The sequence below is a fragment of the Carcharodon carcharias genome, chromosome 18 (genome assembly GCF_017639515.1).
Source record: "Carcharodon carcharias isolate sCarCar2 chromosome 18, sCarCar2.pri, whole genome shotgun sequence".
NCBI classification, from domain to species: domain Eukaryota; kingdom Metazoa; phylum Chordata; class Chondrichthyes; order Lamniformes; family Lamnidae; genus Carcharodon; species Carcharodon carcharias.
Window position 1 is genome coordinate 76,083,625 of NC_054484.1, and position 5,996 is coordinate 76,089,620.

Consider the following 5,996-nt stretch of genomic DNA (forward strand, 5'->3'; position numbering starts at 1 on the left):
GACAATATGTAGATAGTCCAACCACAGAAAGGGTAATACTAGACCTGGTATTAGGGAATGAACCCGGCCATGTGGTCGAAGTTTCAGTAGGGGAGCATTTCGGGAAAAGTGACCATAATTCAGTAAGTTTCAAGGTATTGGTGGATAAGGATAACAGGAGTCCTCAGGTCAATGTGCTTAATTGGGGGAAGGCTAATTAGAACAATATTAGGCAGGAACTGAGGAATCTAGAATGGAGGCAGATGTTTGAGGGCAAACCAACAACTGACATATGGGGGGCTGTCAAACGTCAGTTGATAAGAATTCAGGACCAGCATGTCCTGCTAGGCTGAAGGATAAGCATGGCAAGTTTCAGGAACCTTGGATAATGAAGGATATTGTGAGATTAGTCAAAAAGAAAAGGGAAGCATTTGTAAGGGCCAGAAGGCTGGGAACAGAGTAGAATGGAGAATGTAAAGAAAGTAGGAAGAAACTTAAGCAAGGAGTCAGGAGGGCTAAAAGGGGCCATGAAAAGTCACTGACAACCAGGATTAAGGAAAATCGCAAGGCCTTTTATACATATGTAAAAAGCAAGAGGGTAGCCAGGGAAAGGATAGGCCCACGCAGGGACAGAGGTGGGAATCTGTGTTTGGAGCCAGAAGAAATGGGAGAGATACTAAATGAATACCTCTCATCAGTATTCACCAAAGAGAAGGACTTAGTGGTCAATTTGTCTAGCGAAAATGTGCAGATAGCCTGGAACATGTTGATAACAAAAAAGAGGAGGTGTTAGGCGTCTTGAAAAATATTAAGGTGGATAAGTCCCCAGTGCCAGATGGGATCTACCCCAGAGTATGGAGGGAGGCAAGGGAGGAGATTGCTGGGGCCTTGACAGAAATCTTTGTATCCTCACTGGCTACAGGTGAGGTCCTAGAGTACTGGATAATGGCCAATGTTGTTCCACTGTTTAAGAAGGGTAGCAGGGATAATCCAGGAAATTACAGGTCAGTGAGCCTTACGCCAGTGGTAGGGAAATTATTGAAGAAGATTCTTTGTGACAGGATTTACTACCATTTGGAAGCAAATGGGCATATTAGTGAGAGGCAGCATGCTTTTGTGAAGGGGAGGTCGTGTCTCACTAACTTGATTGAGTTTTTCAAGGAAGTGACAAAGATGATCAACGATGGAAGGGCAGTGGATGTTATATACATGGAGTTCAATAAGGCCTTTGACAAGGTCCCTCATGGCAGACTGGTACAGAAGGTAAAGTTGTGCGGGATCAGAGGTGAGCTGGCAAGATGGATACAGAATTGGCTTGGTCATAGAAGACAGAGGGTAGCAGTGGAAGGGTGCTTTTCTGAATGGAGATCTGTGACTAGTGGAGTTCCGCAGGGATCAGTGCTAGGAACTTTGCTGTTTGTAGTATATGTAAATGATTTGGAGGAAAATGTTACTGGGCTAATTAGTAAGTTTGCACTAAGGTTGGAGGAGTTGCAGATAGTGAAGAGGATTGTCAAAGGATACAATGGGATATAGATAGGTTGGAGACTTGGGCGGAGAAATAGCAGATGGAGTTTAATCCGGACAAATGCGAGGTAATGCATTTTGTAAGGTCTAATACAGGCAGGAATTATACAGTAAATGGCAGAACCCTTAAGTGCATTGACAGGCAGAGGGATCTGGGTGTACAGGGCCACAGGTCACTTAAAGTGGCAACGCAGGTGGATAAGGTAGTCAGGAAGGCATATGGCATGCTTGCCTTCATTGGCAGGGGTATTGAGTATGAAAGCTGGGAAGTCATGCTGCAGTTGTCTAGAACCTTGGTTACGCCACACTTGGAATATTGCGTGCAATTCTGGTCGCCACATCACCAGAAGGATATGGAGGCGTTGGAGAGGGTGCAGAGGAGGTTTACCAGGATGCTGCCTGGTCTGGAGGTTAATAGCTATGAGGAGAGGTTGGAGAAACTCAGATTGTTCTCACTAGAGCGACGGAGATTGAGGGGCGACTTGATAGAAGTTTACAAAATTATGAGTGGCATGGACAGAGTAGATAGTCAGAAGCTTTTTCCCAGGGTGGAAGAGTCAATTAATAGGGGACATAAATTTAAAGCGAGAGGAGAAAACTATAGAGGAGATGTGCTGGGCAAGTTTTTTATGCAGAGTGTAGTGAGAGTCTGGAATTTGCTGCCAGAGGAGATGGTGGAAGCAAGTACGATAGTGGTGTTTAAGAGGCAGCTTGACAAATACATGAATAGAATGGGAGTAGAGGGATACGGACCTCGGAAGTGCAAAATGTTTTAGTTGATGGGCAATATGATCGGTGCGGGCTTGGAGGGCCGAAGGGCCTGTTCCTGTGCTGTACTTTTCTTTGTTCTTTGTTCTTTAAGCCATTGAATTCTCCATTCACACCAGCAGGACCAGATGATCCTGCCAGCATGAGGGGCTGGAAAATACTGGCCTAAGTCTCAGGATTCCAGGAAAAGGTAAGTTTTGGGTGTCTCAGGGCGGGGAGGATAGGGGAGGCCTCGGGGGGGTGGGCAGTGGGAGATTGCAGTGTTGGGGGAGAGGCTGTGGGGGATTGACATCTACTGGCTTCTGGACCTTAAGTGGAGGGAGTCCAAAGTTAAAAGAGGGCTCCTGATGGAGTCGCCCACACGCCCCTTCCCCACCCGAGGCCTAAACCCGATTATTTTTGGGTTTCTTCCATACCTGGGAACTCCTCCCGCCCACCTGAAAATTGAAGCTGGGTGGGAAATGGCCCTTAAGCAATCAATTTTGGCCACTTATGCACCTCAAATAGGGCAAGGGAGGGCAGCTGGTCTGAGGTCTCGCCCACCCCAACCTAAAATTGCTGAGAGGTCAAGGTGGGCAGGGACCGAGCGAGAAGCCCAACCGTGCTATTCACGCTTACCCCTGCCTGCAAACCTGCCGGAGTGGGACTGTAAAATTCAGGTTGCAATGTTGGCGAAGATGCCTCTGGTTGGTTTAACAGCTTTAAGTATTAACACTTGAATGTTTCTTGGAGATGTTTCTAATGAAATTGCCTTGGCAATACTAAGGAAAGATGCTGTGCCAGGGATTCGATTAAAGAGGCCCATTTCATCGGGAGCTTTGGTTGCATATAAGTTGCATATAAGTAACTGTGCAGACCTATTGCTGAGTAATTAGTTGTCTAGAAATAGGCACGTCTATATTCTGACAACAGACAACTTGTTTAGTGATTTTGCAAAAAATGGCCCCCCTTTTGGGCAGTGAGCTTAGAAGTCCTGCCTCTGAGTCAGAAGCTCCCCTCCCAGTCAGCTTCCTTCCTGATCCCCTCCGTCCTGTCCTGGCTGCATTACCTGCCTCCCTTCTCCATTAAGCTGAAGCAGCAGTCCAATATTAGAAGCCTCCTTGCTGGTGAGCTGCTCTGGGACTCCCTCGCCATGCAGCTTGACATTCTCACTTACATGAGACACATTGAGCCTCCCAGGTCAGGTGCAGGAATTGTTTCCTGCACACAATTCAGTGCAAATGAATTTCAAGGTCATTATTGCCTGCAATTTTATGAATATTCTTAGGAGCTAACGTTTGCACAATAATTAAGTAAAGTAGGACTCTTAAACTAGTTTTGATTTACAAACATAGTTATATTTGTTGCTGAATGTAACTCTTCTGCTCTGCCTGAGGAATCTGGCTACAGGTTGAATGGCTGTAATTAGGAGTGATGGCAAAATTACAAATTTACAAAATGACAAAATTACAGAATATTTACAGAAACAGGCCATTCATCCCAACAGGTCTATGCTAGTATTTATACTCCACTTGAGCCTCCTTTCCCTCTTCTCATTAGCATATTCTTCCTGCCTCCCTTACATGCTTACCTAGTTTCCCCTTAAATATTTCTATGCTGTGGTCGTGAGTTCCATATTCTAAATGCTCTCCGGGTAAAGAAGTTTCAGCTGGATTCTCTAGTGGATTTATTCATGACTGCCTTATATTTATCACACTTAATTTTGGCCTTGTCTCTAAGTGGAAACGTCTTCCCTACATCTACCCTTTTATATAAAGGCCTCAATCAGGCTACTCTCCAGTCTTCTCTAATCTAAAGAAAACAACCCCAACCTGCTCAATCTTTCCCTCTAGAACTGAATTCCAGTGCTTTGCTTGCTTTTTCACGGCATCACTAACCTGCGTCACTACTTTTAGTGATCTGTGTATCTGTACCCCCAGATCCCTCTATTCTTCGACTACTTTTTAAACACTTACCTTCCAAGGAGTGTGTGGCCTCCTTTTTCTTTATACCAAAATGTATTACCTCACACATGATGTTCATTTGCCAATTACATGCCAAATATGCCTTCCCATATTTTGTCACAGTCCTCCTCTTCATTAAGTACGCTCCACCATGGTGGTGTCTTGCACAAATTTTGAAGTGGTACTTCTGATTGCCAAATTCAAATCTTATGCTTATATATGTAAAACTACATGTTATTAACAGCAATATGTCATCTAATAGATGTCCCATTATTAATGTCTTAACAACCCTGGCTGAGAGACTTAAAAAGTAAAGGACGATTGAATTGATTGAAAGATGATCAACTGCACTCGACAAGGCAGGATATTAAAAATTTCATGATTTTCTCTACCAGCTGGAGCCATCTCTGCCCCATTCTGTCCCACTCCCACTCCCCGCCACCCCCACCATGAAATGCCACAGCAGCCATTTCTGGCATTTCTCTCTCTTCACCTGAAGCAGGAATCCAAAAGTTATGGAAATTTTACTGAGAGGCTGCCAGTCATGTAGAAATAGAACATAAGAACATAAGAACTAGGAGCAGGAGTAGGCAATTCAGCCCCTCGAGCCTGCCCCGCCATTCATTACAATCATGGCTGATCTCATTTTGGCCACAAATCCAATTTCCTGCCCTCAGAACCTTTCAACCCATTACTAATTAAAAATTTGTCTATCCCCTCCTTAAATTTATTCAGTGTCCCGGCATCCACTGCACTCAGAGGTAGTGAATTCCACAGATTCACGGCCTTTTGAGAAAAGCAATTCCTCCTCATCTCTGGTTTAAATTTACCACCCCTTAGCCTAAAACTATGGCTTTGACCCTAGAAGATCTGTTGGGATGATTATTAACTGGAAGTGAAAAGTCCACCAACCACTGATGCAGCAGCATTCCCAATGGATTAGTAAACTGTGTCCACAGTATCAACTACATATAGCAATAAATTACTTCATCCCTGATTTTGAAATACCTGGTAAGCAGGCAGTTGAAAAATCAGATTTCTTTTTTTGAAAAATATACTTTATTGATAAAATATCTGAAAGAACATTACAAAACATTTCTAAATGGCCATCACAAAAAGTGCAATCAGATTTAACTTTTACACATGGATCACGAGGTGGTTCAATACAATCAATGAATATTACAATCATTTCAATATGGTCATTACAGACAGTCAGACAGTACAATGGTACTGGAGTTATCAACATACATTATGTTGCGCTCAGAGGTGCTTCAATACAATTATAATACAATTAGTATTCAATGCATACATTCATTGTGAGCTGTACAGCCCGAGGGGTCTATATGTTTCCCAGCCCCTCGGTGCACTGTGGCAGAAAGGTCTTAGACGGCGACCTTTCCCCATTGCGCCTTTGTGGTGGCTGCCCCAAGCTTTAATGCATCCCTCAGCATGTAGTCCTGGACCTTGGATTGTGCCAGTCTGCAACACTCGGTCCAGGACAACTCTTTGCACTGGAAGACAAACAAGTTTCGGGCAGACCAAAGAGTGTCTTTCACCGAGTTGTTGATCCTCCACCATAGTTGATGTTTGTCTCGGAATCAGATGTGCAATGAACTAATAATGCAAGGTCAGATGATGGACAATTAGAGAACAAAAACTGAGGCAACTCTTTGGCCAGCTTCATTTTAATACTGTCATGACAGTGGATTACAGCTCCGAATTACTTATGCGCATATTGAACTTTTTAAGAAAGACGTGTTTTTGAAAATGACATATAAG